The sequence below is a fragment of the Tasmannia lanceolata genome, unplaced genomic scaffold (genome assembly GCF_043159265.1).
Source record: "Tasmannia lanceolata isolate RefF3 unplaced genomic scaffold, GAP_Taslan_0.1 ptg000018l, whole genome shotgun sequence".
Classification (NCBI taxonomy): domain Eukaryota; kingdom Viridiplantae; phylum Streptophyta; class Magnoliopsida; order Canellales; family Winteraceae; genus Tasmannia; species Tasmannia lanceolata.
Genome location: NW_027518695.1, coordinates 23,729,958 through 23,749,845, shown reverse-complemented (window position 1 = coordinate 23,749,845; position 19,888 = coordinate 23,729,958). Strand labels below are relative to the sequence as shown.

Here is a 19,888-nt window from a genome sequence, read left to right as displayed (position 1 = left end):
TGAACGGTGCCTCATTTCTCGAATCCATTTGTGAATGGTCTCGTCTTCTCCTTGAGCCCGTTTGTGAACGGTGCCTCATTTCTCGAGTCCATTTGTGAATGGTCTCGTCTTCTCCTTGAGCCTGTTTGTGAATGGTGCCTCATTTCTCGAGTCCATTTGTGAATGGTCTTGTCTTCTCCTTGAGCCCGTTTGTGAACGGTGCCTCTTTTCTCGAATCCATTTGTGAATGGTATCGTCCTCCTTGAGCCCGTTTGTGAACGGTGCCTCATTTCTCGAGTCCATTTGTGAATGGTCTTGTCTTCTCCTTGAGCCCGTTTGTGAACGGTGCCTCTTTTCTCGAGTCCATTTGTGAATGGTTTTCTATCCTCCTTGAGGCCGTTTGTGAACGGTGCCTCATTATCCAAGTCCATTTGGGAATGCTTCTTATCCTCGTTGAACCCGCTTGTGAGCGGCGTCTCATCTCCTTCTAAAAACTGTTTGAGAGCGATCTTTGTCCTTTCCCTTCAGAATCCATTCGAAAATGATATCTCATTCTCTAATTGCCCGTTTGTGAACGGCGCCGCATCGAGTTTTTATTATTATTCAAGTTCTAGGGTTTCATCTAAGGTTTTGCATTATGTTAAGGTGCGTTGTGTCTAGAGAGTCCTTTGTCGATTAAAACTACGCAAAATGGTTCTGTCATTTTTAACTTTGGTATTCAATGACTACGTCATCTCTACCAAAGAGGGGCATCTGTAGACACCCCATTTTGTTTTGTTTTAATCAACAAATAAATTAGTGTGTTAAATCCATGTGAGAACCCCCTCTATCATTGATTTATATGTTTTAGGTCATTAATATCTTGATCTGACTTTACGGATCATCAATCGGGACAAAATAAGCTAGGGTCACTTCATAGCCCGGACCCTGATTCCATTCCGAGACCCGATTTCCGTAAATCGTTAGATCAATGGCAGATCATGACCTGGGTCTAACCATCCAAAACCACCTAACCTCTCCTCTCATCCTAACCATTCAAACCTCACCTAACCTCACCTAACCTCTCCTCCCATCATAACCATCCAAACCTCACCTAACCTCACCTAACCTCACCTAACATCACCTAACCTCACCTAACCTTACCTAACCTCACCTAACCTCACCTAACCTCCTATCCCATTCTCCTATAAATACCCTCTCATCTTACCAAAGAAAAGAAGGAAAAAAAAGAAAAGAGGAGAGAACCCCTCTCTTAGAAAATTCAAGCCCTCTCTCTAGACCAAATCCCTCTTCTCCATAAGTTTGCATGGAATATCGTCTACAAAAAGGTATGTCTTTTGGAATTTTATTTTCTTTTCTATATTTGTAGGATTGAGTGTTGTTTTGCGTATATTTTGGTTGATGTCATGTTTAATTTTGTACTAGTTTGGCCTTGGTCATGTTCTCACTTATGCTAAATATGATTAATGTGTTAGGGTCATTAGAACCTATTTGCAATGGGATGTTGAAATCATTGGCTTGTTAGGGAATTTAGATTTCTTTTGGGAAAACAATTCATTAAAAATTTTGAACATTTACAAGAAAGAAAACTTGAATTTTACATGAATTATCAAAACCCATTTAATTTGGCTTACAAAACCTCCATCTTTCAATTGATAACAACAGCCCCCACTCCAATTTGATAACAACAGCCCCCACTCAATCTCAAGAACCCAATATCCATACCCCACCTTGCCAAGTAGATAAAAACAACCCCTTTTTCAAACATCCCATTTGAATCTAATCTCAGGCCCATTCAAGCCATTTTTCATATTCACCGTCTTTTAATCACTAAAAAAATAAGAACTATCAAAAGAAAACATGGGGGTGCCAATATCATTCCCGTCATAGTGCTAGCTGTTAGACTTTAAACAGATTTTTCGACCTCTAAACAACAGAATCGTGGGAAATGGTTAACTACAAAGTCGTAGATATTTTCGTGCCGTTTCCAACGAGTATTCGTGCTAGATCAGACAGCGAGCGGTTAAAAAGTTAAGTCCAAAATGGTTGCGGCACACCTTTAGGCATTTCCAGTTTAATGTTGCTGTCCTTTTGTTTGCAACACAAATTCGAACCTCTAAATCACAGATTTACAAACAATGGAGAACTACAAAGTTGTAGCCCTATAAAAGATCTTTCCAACGCATGTTTGTACGTTGAATTTGGCCAAGCGGTTAAAGAGTTACGACAGTTTTAGTGGGCTGCATTTGTCAGATCTTTTAATGGTCAATGGTTTGTCGAATTTGTGCAATTGTCAAAACTTGGTTGTGTTAACGTCATTTTCCAAACCAAAATCGAAAGACATTAATCTAAAGTACATCCAACCTAAAATTAACAAAACTAAAATTCACCCATTTAAAATCCACTGATAAAAATCCGTTAAAAGCCATTAACCAAAAGACCACTAAAAATTTCAAATGAAACTAAAACCTTCTAAATAAACAACTTTAAAAGCTACCAAACACACTAAATACCTTCAGATAATAAAAGCTTCAAGAAAACTCTAAAAGTTTCCACAAACCCAAAAGAATTCGAGATTCCCAAGAGCCGGTGGATTCAAAATTCCTTTAGGAACCCTTAGAGCCCAATTTAGGAACACTGGTGTCGTGTCGTGTCGTGTCCTAAGTTTTAGGGAGTCTTAGGTTTTAGGGAGTCCTAGAGTCAGGAGTCCAGCCTCATCACGGACGTTTGCTATGTATAGCAACCGTGCCATAGGTTTAGTTACACTAGTCACCCGATCTTTTCCATAGGACAAGCCTAGTAAACTAGGATGTAGGCTAACCTGCATTAGTCTAAGGGACAACTTGCATTTAGATAAGAATCATATAGCATCTTCGATGAAATCCTAAGATAATAAAATCCTCAACTTGAATTAAATAACTTCTCTTAAAACTGTTGAAACAGTCAATCCCGTCTAGGTCGGTGTCTTAGTTGAGTTAGGCATATGTAACTTAGCTTAGGTGCACCGAACTACGTCGACTCTGATCCCAGTGAGGCTTGGGTACGTAGGCAGCTTGGATGTCTGATGGCATACCACCCGCGAGTCGGCACCACAAACAAATTGTGGTGTTTTGTATATTAATATTCTTGTAAATGCTTAATCAAATCACTTAGGACTTTCCATTGAAATTAGAATTCTAGGATGCATGTCACTTAGTTCGCACATAAACATAGAGTTGAATGAGCCATTTAAAATAAATTTAAAAGAGTTAGCTTTTGGAATCGAAGACCGATTATCGGGCAGGAATGGTGCATGTGGTGGATAACTCCCCATACCTTCCATTCTCGTAACCAGGTAGCGAGTCTAGATTTCTGGTTAATTATGGGTCCTAGATCCCACATCTAGGTGGCGACTCTGTCAGTCTCTTTCGTGTGGAATTCGGATTGCCTTAGTGATCCCAAGTTCACATGAAAGACGAATTCAAATCAATAATTAAATGCACACGCCAATCGCGTGGTTACGAGAGACCAAGAGAGAGAGCGCGGCGGCTCGCGCCCACACCCCTCTCGCGGGATCGGGTACCACAGTCTGGCGACTCTGCTGGGGATCACCTAACTTCATCACAATTCCAAAGGATAACTTATTTGAATCTATTTTAACTGGCTCATGAAAACTCTATCTCTTGTATACTTGTCAGATTAGTTTGTCTTGTTTTATTTTCTCATCACATTTTACTTGAACTTAATCTAACAAAACCTGAAGGCATCATAGATTGCGCAAACATATTGCACACACTTACATCACTTGCATCTAAACCCTTGCATCTCACGTGCACACACGTCCTATTTTAGGAACCCGGAGTGTTATCTAGCATGGTTGACTGGGATTTCATCACCTGGTGCCTCTGTGCTAGAGAAACATTCCACCCTTAGCCTAGTACCTTTATGGTACGTAAACGGATCTCTTGTTCACGTACTGATACGCCGGACACTGGTACAGTATATCGAACAGGGATTCGCGCTAAGGGAACTCTTGGCCTTACCCCTAGATTAACCCACACATGCATGTAGTATACGAACACATGTGCATCACGTGTGTGAGCCTAGTTTAGGATATCCTACCTATTTGTGTCTAGATTAGGCCGTAGACCATCTTCCAATGGCTACGATCGGTCCTAGGTACACAAACAAAGTCATGAGTCGAGATCCTCTCTCCACTCCGATAGATTAGGATTAGGGTTGATGCCTTCAGGTAACACTGTTAAAATGTGTGAAGATTAAAAACTTTCCCTTTGGGGTTAGGATATAAATCCCATCATTTCCAAAGATCTCATAGGATTAGTCATTCATGATCTATCCGTTGAAAGCAATCTTATGCTATCTCATCTAATCTCTTGATCGTGCGTCTTTGATTCTTCTATCATACAATTCAATCGTATCTTCATGCCATCCCCTAACTGGCAGATGCAGAATCTCACAATCTTTCGATTATGCGTTCTCATGATCTGATCATGCCTGGTCCAGATAATCCAATCTTGCTTGTACCCCTGGTATGTTCCTCCTCTAGGGGCTACCTTTTTCAAGATTATTTTGCTAAGTCCTTCAGAGTTCACTCTCAGAATCCTTGAGCTAGGGGCATTTCCCTATGCGAATCAGTCATCATTGTCCAAAATTGAAAGTATCAGCCATGATGATGTTCAGAACGAACCAGCCTTCGCCGAGCCTTCAACGCCAAACAGTTGCAGCAGTTAAAGTTTTAGTCACTTACTATTTTATGTTGAGTCAGTCATCATGGTCAGTATAATTGTTGAGTCCGGTCTTACAGTTAAAGGTCAATGCCTAGTCCAGGCAAGTTATCTTCTGTTTCCCTTTCTTATTTAGAGTTGTGAATCCTGAGCATGTTCAGGATAGGTCGTCTGATGTAATAGCTTTTCTTTAAATAAAATTTCGGTCAGTTCCAAAAAGTTCACTTGTGTCTGTTCTTAAGTGTGCTTCTGATCTTAAAATAAGACTCCCTCTTCAAATGAGGACAAAATTGACGAAACTCCACTTGAGTCACAGCAATTACTTGAACGAGAGGAGGAGCGCCAATCCCAACCTTTCAAAGATGAAATTGAAATGATAAACACTGGCACTGAAACTTTGATTCAGTGAATGCCGATTGAAAATACATTACCCTCTAAAGAGTGTGAAGAATTGATAAAATTATTTCAAGAATAAGAAGATTGTCTAGAAAAGCTACAACCGATACCAGGGGCAAGACATAGATAGAAGGTTCAAGAAAGAATGAAGTGAATATCATATGCTATGCAAGGGGCATAGAGTGGAAATAACTTTCATATTTCCAATCAATGACCTTGGTTCTCAAATTCATAACATGAAGCCAACAAATTCAAGATAAGAAGTTCAAGAACAAGTATTGAAAAGTGGTCATCAGATATCAAGAGTTACAAATCCATAGATGGAGGATGTCAAGGAACAAGTTTCGCTCTATGAAAGCCGAAAGCACGCATTAGAATCTTGAAAGAAGAAAATCCATTATCTTACCTGGAAATGCCGTCAAACTCCGTGAAAAAAAAAAAAAGAGAAAAAAAAAGAAATAAATAATCAGTACCAGACAGACTCTAGTAACCTAGATCGATTCCCAATCTGAACATCGAAAGGCCTCCTTTGGCCGATTAAATCCCAAAATCAAAACCCAATGTCAAAAGAATACCGATTTGCAAACCCTTCGAGCCTAAATCAAATTTTCTTGAAAACCCATCAAACTTGGGGCATTCCCCCGAACTACGCGAGACCTGATCCCTATACTGGGGTACGTAGGCAACTCGGTTGAACCGAGTTCGGTCGATTCAAAAAGGAAAAGAAATTCAATCCTTTCAAAAAAAAAAAGAGAGGGACAAGTTCCAAAAGAAGAGAAGTTAATTGTTCCAGAAAGAAAAGAAAAAAGGAAAAAAAAAATCAAACAATTTATCTTCAAACTAGGGGCATTCGCCCTGAACTACACACGACCTGATTCCTACCTTGGGATATGTAGGCGACCTGTTCACAGGTTCGGTCGAAATCTTTGTTGAGCCTTAAGCCATTCTTTGAAAAGCCCTATCCTACCTATAAAAGTCCTTCTGGTGTTCAGAACTAATGAGCTAGGTCCTGAGATACAATAAAAAAATGAAATGATGATGAATAAGAAAAATAACGGAGTTTGAAGATCTGCTAGACTGAAAACCTGAAAGGGCGGTCTAGGCAAAATTTAAGATCATTCCCCTGCTAAGTTGAAAACCCGAAAGGGCGGCTTAGGCAAAAGCTAAGGGGATAGCCTGCTGGATCGAAAACCTAGAAAGGTGGTTCAGGCAAAAGTTAAGGCTAACGCGGTCCGCCAAGTTAAAAACCCTGAAGAGGTGACTTGGTCACGGTAAGAGAATCAGTATAAGAAGGCAACAGCCGGTATCAAGACTGAAGATCAACTGAAGTTCAAGCAAATTCAAGTGATATCCTCAAAACTGGGGGCATTGAAGCTAAGCAATCTTAGGGGTCGTAATTAAATTCTTGAGGCATTACTGTTTCGAGGAAGAAGTCCGGTGTTTACCAATTGAAAAACTATTCCTTGAAAGGATAGACTTACCAAACAAAACATTAACTAAGTCAGAAGCATCACTATGTTTGTCAGTATAGTCAGTCAATCTTTATTATTCTAAGTTCACTCCTTCAGGGCTGCTCAATCCTTTGAGTAGTGCCTTTCATCTAAGTTTTCTCTTTAGAAAGAGTCAATTGTCGTTCCTATGTCCAAATGATGTAACTGTCTTGGTGAAGGAGGCCAGGCCTAGGCAGCTCCCTGCAATTATACCTGAAAGAGCTCGAGAATTTAGTCAAACAACTTCATTTCAAAGAAGATCAGCTCAGAAAAATTCAGAAGTAGAAACATCAGAAAGCCCAGCTTCCGTAAAAAGATCATACCCCAGGAAGGCACCTTAAGCTTGGAAGAACCTCAGATGCAATGGTGGTTGAGCCAATTTCTCAGAAAGATGAACCATTCAAATTCATAATTCCCTTCCGGTTAGTTATCCTGGTCAAGAAATGTTTATCTAAACACCTGTCAAGAAGCAGATCCCGCTTTTCCATGAGAGTCGTTGTTCTAAATTACCAATCTCAAATGTCTTGTTCAAGGTTTCAGTTATCAAAATCCCCAGAAGACAAGACCAGCAGTCTCTTTGAGAAAAATCTTGTTGAAGTTTCATAAAAATGTTCCTAATCCATTCTTGCTAGTAATGGTTCTTCGTTCCAAAGGTTTGCCGTTTCATCATTCGTCAAAGTCCTAGTTTCCAACATCTTTGTCGGGCACGATCCATAATATCCCCGATTTCATTGAGTTCAAAAAAATAAAAAATTCATCAAATCCAATCTTACGTCAAATTCAAGTTCATGGAAAATCTCTAAATTCTTCGAGCCCGTTTGTGAACGGTACCTCTTTTCTCGAGCCCATTTGCAAATGGCCTCGTCTTCTCCTTGAGCCCGTTTGTGAACGGTGCCTCATCTCTCGAGTCCATTTGTGAATGGTTTCGTCTTCTCCTTGAGCCCATTTGTGAACGGTGCCTCATTTTCTGAGTTCATTTATGAATGGTCTCATGTCCTCCTTGAGCCCGTTTGTGGACGGTGCCTCATTTCTCAAAAAATCAAAAATTCATCAAATCCAATCCCCAATTCAAAAAATCCAATCCTACGTCAAATTCAAATTCATAAAAATCTCTAAATTTTTCATTGTTGAATTCATCAATCAAAGCTATCTTGTGTCGTCGAGCCCGTTTGTGAACGGTGCCTCATTTCTCGAGCCCATTTGTGAATGGTCTCGTCTTCTCCTTGAGCCCGTTTGCGGACGGTACCTCATTTCCCAAAAATAAAAAATTCATCAAAACCAACCCCCGATTCAAACAAATCCAATCTTACGTCAAATTCAAGTTCATGAAAAATCTCATGCCCTCTTTGAGCCCGTTTGTGAACGGTGCCTCTTTTCTCGAGGCCATTTGGGGATGGTCTCGTCTTCTCCTTGAACCCGTTTGTGAACATGTTTCTCATTCTCTGAGTCCATTTGTGAATGGTCTCATGTCCTCTTTGAGCCCGTTTGTGAACGGTGCCTCTTTTCTCGAGGCCATTTGTGAATGGTCTCATCTTCTCCTTGAGCCCGTTTGCGGACGGTACCTCATTTTCCAAAAATAAAAAAATTTATCAAATCCAAATCCTTAATTAAAAAATAAAAATAAAAATCCATTCCTACGTCAAATTCAAGTTCATAAAAAAATCCCTAAATTCTTCGAGCCCGTTTGTGAACGGTGCCTCATTTCTCGAGTCCATTTGTGAATGGTCTCGTCTTCTCTTCGAACCCGTTTGTGAACAGGTGTCTCATTCTCTGAGTCCATTTGTGAATGGTCTCATCTTCTCCTTGAGCCCGTTTGTGAACGGTGCCTCATTTTCTGAGTCCATTTGTGAATGGTCTCGTGTCCTCTTTGAGCCCGTTTGTGAACGGTGCCTCATTTCTCGAGTCCATTTGTGAATGGTCTTGTCTTCTCCTTGAGCCCGTTTGTGAACGGTGCCTCATTTCTCGAATCCATTTGTGAATGGTCTTGTCTTCTCCTTGAGCCCGTTTGTGAACGGTGCCTCATTTCTCGAATCCATTTGTGAATGGTCTCGTCTTCTCCTTGAGCCCGTTTGTGAACGGTGCCTCATTTCTCGAGTCCATTTGTGAATGGTCTCGTCTTCTCCTTGAGCCTGTTTGTGAATGGTGCCTCATTTCTCGAGTCCATTTGTGAATGGTCTTGTCTTCTCCTTGAGCCCGTTTGTGAACGGTGCCTCTTTTCTCGAATCCATTTGTGAATGGTATCGTCCTCCTTGAGCCCGTTTGTGAACGGTGCCTCATTTCTCGAGTCCATTTGTGAATGGTCTTGTCTTCTCCTTGAGCCCGTTTGTGAACGGTGCCTCTTTTCTCGAGTCCATTTGTGAATGGTTTTCTATCCTCCTTGAGGCCGTTTGTGAACGGTGCCTCATTATCCAAGTCCATTTGGGAATGCTTCTTATCCTCGTTGAACCCGCTTGTGAGCGGCGTCTCATCTCCTTCTAAAAACTGTTTGAGAGCGATCTTTGTCCTTTCCCTTCAGAATCCATTCGAAAATGATATCTCATTCTCTAATTGCCCGTTTGTGAACGGCGCCGCATCGAGTTTTTATTATTATTCAAGTTCTAGGGTTTCATCTAAGGTTTTGCATTATGTTAAGGTGCGTTGTGTCTAGAGAGTCCTTTGTCGATTAAAACTACGCAAAATGGTTCTGTCATTTTTAACTTTGGTATTCAATGACTACGTCATCTCTACCAAAGAGGGGCATCTGTAGACACCCCATTTTGTTTTGTTTTAATCAACAAATAAATTAGTGTGTTAAATCCATGTGAGAACCCCCTCTATCATTGATTTATATGTTTTAGGTCATTAATATCTTGATCTGACTTTACGGATCATCAATCGGGACAAAATAAGCTAGGGTCACTTCATAGCCCGGACCCTGATTCCATTCCGAGACCCGATTTCCGTAAATCGTTAGATCAATGGCAGATCATGACCTGGGTCTAACCATCCAAAACCACCTAACCTCTCCTCTCATCCTAACCATTCAAACCTCACCTAACCTCACCTAACCTCTCCTCCCATCATAACCATCCAAACCTCACCTAACCTCACCTAACCTCACCTAACATCACCTAACCTCACCTAACCTTACCTAACCTCACCTAACCTCACCTAACCTCCTATCCCATTCTCCTATAAATACCCTCTCATCTTACCAAAGAAAAGAAGGAAAAAAAAGAAAAGAGGAGAGAACCCCTCTCTTAGAAAATTCAAGCCCTCTCTCTAGACCAAATCCCTCTTCTCCATAAGTTTGCATGGAATATCGTCTACAAAAAGGTATGTCTTTTGGAATTTTATTTTCTTTTCTATATTTGTAGGATTGAGTGTTGTTTTGCGTATATTTTGGTTGATGTCATGTTTAATTTTGTACTAGTTTGGCCTTGGTCATGTTCTCACTTATGCTAAATATGATTAATGTGTTAGGGTCATTAGAACCTATTTGCAATGGGATGTTGAAATCATTGGCTTGTTAGGGAATTTAGATTTCTTTTGGGAAAACAATTCATTAAAAATTTTGAACATTTACAAGAAAGAAAACTTGAATTTTACATGAATTATCAAAACCCATTTAATTTGGCTTACAAAACCTCCATCTTTCAATTGATAACAACAGCCCCCACTCCAATTTGATAACAACAGCCCCCACTCAATCTCAAGAACCCAATATCCATACCCCACCTTGCCAAGTAGATAAAAACAACCCCTTTTTCAAACATCCCATTTGAATCTAATCTCAGGCCCATTCAAGCCATTTTTCATATTCACCGTCTTTTAATCACTAAAAAAATAAGAACTATCAAAAGAAAACATGGGGGTGCCAATATCATTCCCGTCATAGTGCTAGCTGTTAGACTTTAAACAGATTTTTCGACCTCTAAACAACAGAATCGTGGGAAATGGTTAACTACAAAGTCGTAGATATTTTCGTGCCGTTTCCAACGAGTATTCGTGCTAGATCAGACAGCGAGCGGTTAAAAAGTTAAGTCCAAAATGGTTGCGGCACACCTTTAGGCATTTCCAGTTTAATGTTGCTGTCCTTTTGTTTGCAACACAAATTCGAACCTCTAAATCACAGATTTACAAACAATGGAGAACTACAAAGTTGTAGCCCTATAAAAGATCTTTCCAACGCATGTTTGTACGTTGAATTTGGCCAAGCGGTTAAAGAGTTACGACAGTTTTAGTGGGCTGCATTTGTCAGATCTTTTAATGGTCAATGGTTTGTCGAATTTGTGCAATTGTCAAAACTTGGTTGTGTTAACGTCATTTTCCAAACCAAAATCGAAAGACATTAATCTAAAGTACATCCAACCTAAAATTAACAAAACTAAAATTCACCCATTTAAAATCCACTGATAAAAATCCGTTAAAAGCCATTAACCAAAAGACCACTAAAAATTTCAAATGAAACTAAAACCTTCTAAATAAACAACTTTAAAAGCTACCAAACACACTAAATACCTTCAGATAATAAAAGCTTCAAGAAAACTCTAAAAGTTTCCACAAACCCAAAAGAATTCGAGATTCCCAAGAGCCGGTGGATTCAAAATTCCTTTAGGAACCCTTAGAGCCCAATTTAGGAACACTGGTGTCGTGTCGTGTCGTGTCCTAAGTTTTAGGGAGTCTTAGGTTTTAGGGAGTCCTAGAGTCAGGAGTCCAGCCTCATCACGGACGTTTGCTATGTATAGCAACCGTGCCATAGGTTTAGTTACACTAGTCACCCGATCTTTTCCATAGGACAAGCCTAGTAAACTAGGATGTAGGCTAACCTGCATTAGTCTAAGGGACAACTTGCATTTAGATAAGAATCATATAGCATCTTCGATGAAATCCTAAGATAATAAAATCCTCAACTTGAATTAAATAACTTCTCTTAAAACTGTTGAAACAGTCAATCCCGTCTAGGTCGGTGTCTTAGTTGAGTTAGGCATATGTAACTTAGCTTAGGTGCACCGAACTACGTCGACTCTGATCCCAGTGAGGCTTGGGTACGTAGGCAGCTTGGATGTCTGATGGCATACCACCCGCGAGTCGGCACCACAAACAAATTGTGGTGTTTTGTATATTAATATTCTTGTAAATGCTTAATCAAATCACTTAGGACTTTCCATTGAAATTAGAATTCTAGGATGCATGTCACTTAGTTCGCACATAAACATAGAGTTGAATGAGCCATTTAAAATAAATTTAAAAGAGTTAGCTTTTGGAATCGAAGACCGATTATCGGGCAGGAATGGTGCATGTGGTGGATAACTCCCCATACCTTCCATTCTCGTAACCAGGTAGCGAGTCTAGATTTCTGGTTAATTATGGGTCCTAGATCCCACATCTAGGTGGCGACTCTGTCAGTCTCTTTCGTGTGGAATTCGGATTGCCTTAGTGATCCCAAGTTCACATGAAAGACGAATTCAAATCAATAATTAAATGCACACGCCAATCGCGTGGTTACGAGAGACCAAGAGAGAGAGCGCGGCGGCTCGCGCCCACACCCCTCTCGCGGGATCGGGTACCACACTATAATGTCCCCGATTTCATTAAGTTCAAATCCAAAATTCATCAAATCCAATTCTACGTCAAATTCAAATTCATGAAAACCTCTAAATTCCTTGAGCCCGTTTGTGAACGGTGTCTCATTCTCTGAGTCCATTTGTGAATGGTCTCATCTTCTCCTTGAGCCCGTTTGTGAACGGTGCCTCATTTTCTGAGTCCATTTGTGAATGGTCTCGTGTCCTCTTTGAGCCCGTTTGTGAAGGGTGCCTCATTTCTCGAGTCCATTTGTGAATGGTCTCATCTTCTCCTTGAGCCCGTTTGCGGACGGTACCTCATTTTCCAAAAATAAAAAAATTTATCAAATCCAAATCCTTAATTAAAAAAAAAAAAAAAATCCAATCCTACGTCAAATTCAAGTTCATAAAAAATATCTAAATTCTTCGAGCCCGTTTGTGAACGGGGCCTCATTTCTCGAGTCCATTTGTGAATGGTCTCGTCTTCTCCTTGAACCCGTTTGTGAACGGTGTCTCATTCTCTGAGTCCATTTGTGAATAGTCTCATCTTCTCCTTGAGCCCGTTTGTGAACGGTGCCTCATTTTCTGAGTCCATTTGTGAATGGTCTCGTGTCCTCTTTGAGCCCGTTTGTGAACGGTGCCTCATTTCTCGAGTCCATTTGTGAATGGTCTTGTCTTCTCCTTGAGCCCGTTTGTGAACGGTGCCTCATTTCTCGAATCCATTTGTGAATGGTCTCGTCTTCTCCTTGAGCCCGTTTGTGAACGGTGCCTCTTTTCTTCGAGTCCATACAACTATGGTCTCTTATCCTCTTTGAACATCATACATCTATGATGTCTCATTTCCTTGGAATCCGTACAAATACGGTATTTCATTCTGTTCGAGTCCATACAACTATGGTCTCTTATACTCTCTGAACATCATACAACTATGATGTCTCATTCCCTTGGAATCCGTACAAATACGGTATTTCATTCTCTTCGAGTCCATACAACTATGGTCTCTTATCCCCTTTTGAACATCATACAACTATGATGTCCCATTCCTTTGGAATCCGTACAAATACGGTATTTCATTCTCTCCGAGTTCATACAACTATGGTCTCTTATCCCCTTTGAACATCATACAACTATGATGTCTCATTTCCTTGGAATCCGTACAAATATGGTATTTCATTCTCTTCGAGTCCATACAACTATGGTCTCTTATCCCCTTTGAACATCATACAACTATGATGTTTCATTTCTCAAAAATAAAATTTTAAAAAAATAAATTAAAAAAAATTCATCAAATCCAATCCCCGATTCAAAAAAATAATAATAAATCCAATCCTATGAAAAATCTCTAAATTCTTCGAGCCCGTTTGAGAACGGTGCTTCTTTTCTTCGAGACCATACAACTATGGTCTCTTATCCTCTTTGAACATCATACATCTATGATGTCTCATTTCCTTGGAATCCGTACAAATACGGTATTTCATTCTCTTCAAGTCCATACAACTATGGTCTCTTATCCCCTTTGAACATCATACAACTATGATGTCTCATTTCCTTGGAATCCGTACAAATACGGTATTTCATTCTCTTCGAGTCCATACAACTATAGTCTCTTATCCTCTTTGAACATCATACAACTATGATGTCTCATTTCCTTGGAATCCGTACAAATACGGTATTTCATTCTCTTTGAGTCCATACAACTATGGTCTCTTATCCCCTTTGAACATCATACAACTATGATGTCTCATTTCCTTGGAATCCTTACAAATATGGTATTTCATTCTCTTCGAGTCCATACAACTATGGTCTCTTATACCCTTTGAACATCATACAACTATGATGTCTCATTTCCTTGGAATCCGTACAAATACGGTATTTCATTCTCTTCGAGTCCATACAACTATGGTCTCTTTTCCCCTTTGAACATCATACAACTATGATGTCTCATTTCCTTGGAATCCGTACAAATACGGTATTTCATTCTCTTCGAGTCCATACAACTATGGTCTCTTTTCCCCTTTGAACATCATACAACTATGATGTCTCATTTCCTTGGAATCCGTACAAATACGGTATTTCATTCTCTTCAAGTCCATACAACTATGGTCTCTTATCCTCTTTGAACATCATACAACTATGATGTCTCATTTCCTTGGAATCCGTACAAATACGGTATTTCATTTTCTTCGAGTCCATACAACTATGATCTCTTATCCCCTTTGAACATCATACAACTATGATGTCTCATTTCCTTGGAATCCGTACAAATACGGTATTTCATTCTCTTCGAGTCCATACAACTATGGTCTCTTATACCCTTTGAACATCATACAACTATGATGTCTCATTTCCTTCGAATCCGTATAAATACGGTATTTCATCTTGCCCAAGCCCATTCAAAAATGATGCTGCGTTTTCATTAAGAATCTTTCAAAAGTCATCCATTATTCTCTCTGAGACCATTTGAAAATGACGTCTCATTTCCTCTGAAGCTGTTCAAAAGCGATATTCCTTTCCCTCCGAAAATCCATTTGAAAATGGTATCCCATTTCTCTCGTTGCCAGCGGCACCGCAGCGGGTTTGTTTTATTGCATTCCAATTCTAGGATTTCATCTAAGGTCTTGCATTATATTAGGTTGCATTGTGTTTAGGGGGTTCTTTGTCGATTAAAGCTACGTAAAATGGTTCTGTCATTTTGACTTTGGTATTCGATGACTACGTCGTCTCTACCAAAGAGGGGCATCTGTAGACACCCACATTTTGCCTTACTTTAACCAACAATAACCTAATATATTGATCCGTAGAATTTCATTGGTAAAGTATGCATCCTCAAATTTTTTGAAAAAAACAAAATGATAAAGAGATGTACCTGGTGAGATGATTAGACCCGAAAAATTGAAAAATACCCTGATTGGTGAATTTAGTGTGTTAAATCCATGTGAGAACCCCCTCTATCATTGATTTATATGTTTTAGGTCATTAATATCTTGATCTGACTTTACGGATCATCAATCGGGACAAAATAAGCTAGGGTCACTTCATAGCCCGGACCCTGATTTCATTCCGAGACCCGATTTCCGTAAATCGTTAGATCAATGGCAGATCTCGACCTAGGTCTAACCATCCAAAATCACCTAACCTCTCCTCTCATCCTAACCATCCAAACCTCACCTAACCTCACCTAACCTCTCCTCTCATCCTAACCATCCAAACCTCACCTAACCTCACCTAACCTCACCTAACCACCTAACCTCACCTAACCTTACCTAACCTCACCTAACCTCACCTAACCTCACCTAACCTCCTATCCCATTCTCCTATAAATACCCTCTCATCCCACCATCCAAAGGAGGAGAAGGAAGAAGAGAAGAAAAAAAAGAACCCCTCTCTTAGAAAACTCATCCCTCTCCCTCATCTCTTCAAGGGATCGGCCATCCTTGCCGGATCGGGTGATTTTATACGTTGGGTGATATATATCAAAAGCGGTCATTATCAAGCAAGGAATCATCTTCAAGGAATTAACATCAAAGAAAAATCAAACACAAAGTGGGTTTTCAAAGAGGTAGGCATTTATTTCAATTTTATGTAGGGTCTGTTTTCATGCATATCTTTTACTTTAAAAGAAAAACCATGTTAGGAAGCATCTAGGATCAATCTTTACTCATATTCTTCTTGATGGTAGACTTTGAAGTTATACATGTTTCCCTCTTCTCTTAACCCATCTGATCTTCATTTTTATTTTTCCCTAATGGTTCACACCCTGGTTCCCCCTGGTTAGCCTCTGGTTAGCTCCTGGTTGCACCCAGGTTCGCTGCTGGTTGCACCCAGGTTCGATACTGGTTGCACCCTGGTTCCCTGCTGGTTCGCACCCTGGTTCCCTGCTGGTTCGCACTCTGGTTCCCTACTAATTCGCACCCTGGTTCGCACCCTGGCCAGCCCCTGGTTGTACTCTGGTTCGTACCCTGGTTCACACCCTGGTTCCCCCTGGTTAGCCTCTGGTTAGACCCTGGTTGCACCCAGGTTCGTTGCTGGTTGCACCCAGGTTCGATACTGGTTCGCACCCTGGTTCCCTGCTGGTTCGCACTCTGGTTAGACCCTGGTTGCACCCAGGTTCGCTGCTGGTTGCACCCAGGTTCCCTGCTGGTTGCACCCTGGTTCCCCTGCTGGTTCGCACCCTGGTGCACCCTGGTCCGCACCCTGGTTTGTACCCTGCTTCCTCCTGGTTAGACCATGGCTAGTCTCGGGTTTGCTCCTAACTTAGACCCAACTCACTAAACCCCATACCCATAAGCCTTAAACCCGATAACCGAGTCACATCAACCCAAGCCATACCTTTGTCCACTCACTGAGGCACACCATTTATCCATAAATCTGGTTACATTAAATCTAACCCAGCCAGGCCACCTGCAGCTTAAGTCAAATCGCCCCAATACAATCCAACCAAGTGGGATCCCAACCCAGCTCAACTGAGTCAACTCTAGCCAACCTCCCTAGTCGAGTTGACCCAACTCTCTAGTCGAGTATGCTCAACCTCTTTAACCGATTGGACTCTCCCCTTAGTTGACTCAATCCAATTCCTTAATCAACCCATCCCAATGCAACCGAGTCGCATTCGACCAAGTGGCGGCCTTCCATGTCACAACCGAGTCATTCCCCTATTCTACTAATGCCCGTTTACACCTAATAGAACTTCCTCCCTTTTGCCTAACCAAGTCATATCCCAACACAATCTGAGTCGCATGTCTGAATCCATTTGGCCGAATCTCATAAGCCCGCCCATTTTGAATTCCCAAAATTCAAACCCTTGATGATTCCTATATGCTCAATTCTTTGATGCAAATTCCCAATTCCAAAATCCCATTGATAAATCAATGTTTCTGAATCTCAAGTCCAATGCTCAAATACAAACCCGATTCCTGATCCAAATACCAATTCTGTTTTCCAAAATCCAAGTAACCTCCCCAGCGGAACTACGTGTGGCTTGATCCCCATCGCGGGGTACGTAGGCAATTTGGCACTCCCAAGTTCAGTCGCACCTTTCTCTATCTTTCTCATTCCCTCACACTATTTCATCATCTCTTCCATCCCTTTTTTCACTAACCTCAAGAACTGAAATCGATTCACCTCGTGTCTCTCGGAACCGTTGGATTACGGTTTCCGTCGTAAGGACCCTTAGAGCCCAATTTAGGAACACCGGTGTCGTGTCGTGTCCTAAGTTTTAGGGAGTCTTAGGTTTTAGGGAGTCCTAGAGTTAGGAGTCCAGCCTCATCACGGACGTTTGCTATGTATAGCAACCGTGCCATAGGTCTAGTTACACTAGTCACCCAATCTTTCCCTAGGACAAGCCTAGTAAACTAGGATGTAGGCAAACCTGCATTAGTCTAAGGGACCATTTGCATTTAGATGAGAATCATATAGCATCTTAGATGAAATCTTAAGATAATAAAATCCTCAACTTGAATTAAATAACTTCTCCTAAAACTGTTGAAACAGTCAATCCCGTCTAGGTCGGTGTCCTAGTTGAGTTAGGCATAAGTAGCTTAGCTTAGGTGCACCGAACTACGTCGACTCTGATCCCAGTAAGGCTTGGGTACGTAGGCAGCTTGGATGTCTGATGGCATACCACCCGCGAGTCGGCACCACAAACAAATTGTGGTGTTTTGTATATTAATTTTCTTGTAAATGCTTAATCAAATCACTTAGGATTTTCCATGAAATTAGAATTCTAGGAGAACTTTCACTTAGAATGAATCCAGACAAATTAATAAATCAAGATACACATCTAGGATTCACATTAAAATTAGATCATAGGATGCATGTCACTTAGTTCGCACATTAACATAGAGTTGAATGAGCCATTTAAAATAAATTTAAAAGAATTAGCTTTTGGAATCGAAGACCGATTATCGGGCAGGAATGGTGCATGTGGCGGATAACTCCCCATACCTTCCATTCTCGTAACCAGGTAGCGAGTCTAGATTTCTGGTTAATTACGGGTCCTAGATCCCACATCTAGGTGGCGACTCTGTCAGTCTCTTTCGTGTGGAATTCGGATTGCCTTAGTGATCCCAAGTTCACAGGAAAGATTAATTCAAATCAACATTAAAATGCACACGCCAATCGCGTGGGTACGAGAGACCAAGAGAGAGAGCGCGGCGGCTCGCGCCCCACCCCTCTCGCGGGATCGGGTCCCACAAGCGCCAGTGTACGTGGCAATCAAAACTACTGGATTCTTCTGATGTCAAGTACATTAGCCCCTATTTAGTCATTGATACACTGGCGTTGGATGTCCCTAGTAATAAAAAGGGATGTAAATATCACTTCCCAAAATTAAAGGTCTGAAATGTCTGATTAACGTAGTCGGGTAGCGTGAATCCAATGAGCCATTCTTAAGGCTGGGTCCTTGTAAGGGCACCATTCAGTTTACATTCTTCATTTGTCTATTATAAGGAATGCTAGATTCACAGGCACACTTTCAAAAACAAGTGTAAAGGGCGCATCTATTGGTCACTTTCTATTTAAGATGGCACTGAAAAGTAGATCATTACTGTGATTAAAGAATAGTGACCAATGGAGGCGCCATTTATGCTCATTTTTGCAAGGGCGCATGTGAATCTAGCATTCCTCATCTATTACATATCACTAACTCTTTTGGTGTTTCATGTAGGTTACCTGCAGTGGAAGTCCTTTCTTTCAATTGGGGGTTTCCCATATGTCATGAATTCAAGCCCGAGCTTCTGCGTAAATGGATGAATCTGGAAGTTCTATATCTGAATGCGTCGGTGTCGCCCAGTGGCATTATGGAGATCCTTTCAGAAATCAATAATCATTGCAAGAATTTTCAAAGGCTAAAAGCTTGCATTTTGTTTGATGATGAAATTGCATCTGCTTTCGCTACTTACCTTCCGAAGATTAAGTACTTGAATTTGAGCTCTTCAACTCTATCGAAGGAAAATCTCATGGTGATATTGGAGGGTTGCAAGGAGCTTGATTTCCTACGCTTACAATAGTGCACGGGTTTCAAAGTTGACGACGAGATCATGAGAAGCGCTTCTCATATCAGTGGCTTTGATTACGAGGGCGCGCAGCTATCCAGCTGTTTCGGTTTACCTCTAGAGTAATACACGTGGGATGATCATATTCCTTCTAGCTACTATATCTGAAGGCTTAGACTAACTCATGATTTTGATTTGTACCAGAGGCTTAGACGAAACTTTTACGCTCTTAAGTTCTCCTTCTACTACCGGTAGTTCTTCATTGTTCCTGTTCATGCTCGAATCTAGCTTACCCATTGATGAGGTGTAAAAACACCAGCCTCTAGCAGGCCGCCACCTGTCCCGCCACCTGTCCTGGGACTAGGTGAGCTCCAGCCTCTAGCAGGCCGCCACCTGTCCCGCCACCTGTCCTGGAAGTAGGTGAGCTCCAGCCTCTAGCAGGCCACCACCTGTCCTCGCGCAGGTCATCCCACGTCACCACGTTTCCCTCTATAAAAGGGAGTTCAAAGTTCAAACCAAGGGTAATGAAAAACCGTCTCTCCACCCTAAACTCTTAGAACTAGCTCTGCACTCATGCTCATACTGACTTGAGTGTCGAAGGGCCTGTCCGGAGTAAAGCCCGGGTTGGTCTTCTGACCTCGCTTGCCTTTGTGCAGGACTTAGCGCTCTCAGCAGGACTCAGTCCCTCCACTTTGCTTCACTCTGGTCCCCCAGGACTCGGTCCCTCTGGTCATCCAGCTAGCTCTTACGTCACTGTCGTACCT

General features: G+C 41.2%; 1 long non-coding RNA gene and 1 pseudogene across 1 annotated transcript; both read left to right on the top strand.

Moving 5' to 3' along the window:
- Positions 1-572: 572 nt before the first annotated feature.
- Positions 573-4,922, top strand: LOC143850823 (uncharacterized). Its single transcript, XR_013236072.1, has 2 exons — positions 573-1,307; positions 4,483-4,922. It is a non-coding gene; the product is annotated as an uncharacterized LOC143850823 (long non-coding RNA).
- Positions 4,923-6,627: 1,705 nt separating this feature from the next.
- On the top strand, positions 6,628-19,148 carry LOC143850203 (uncharacterized; annotated as a pseudogene).
- The last annotated feature ends 740 nt before the right edge of the window (positions 19,149-19,888 follow it).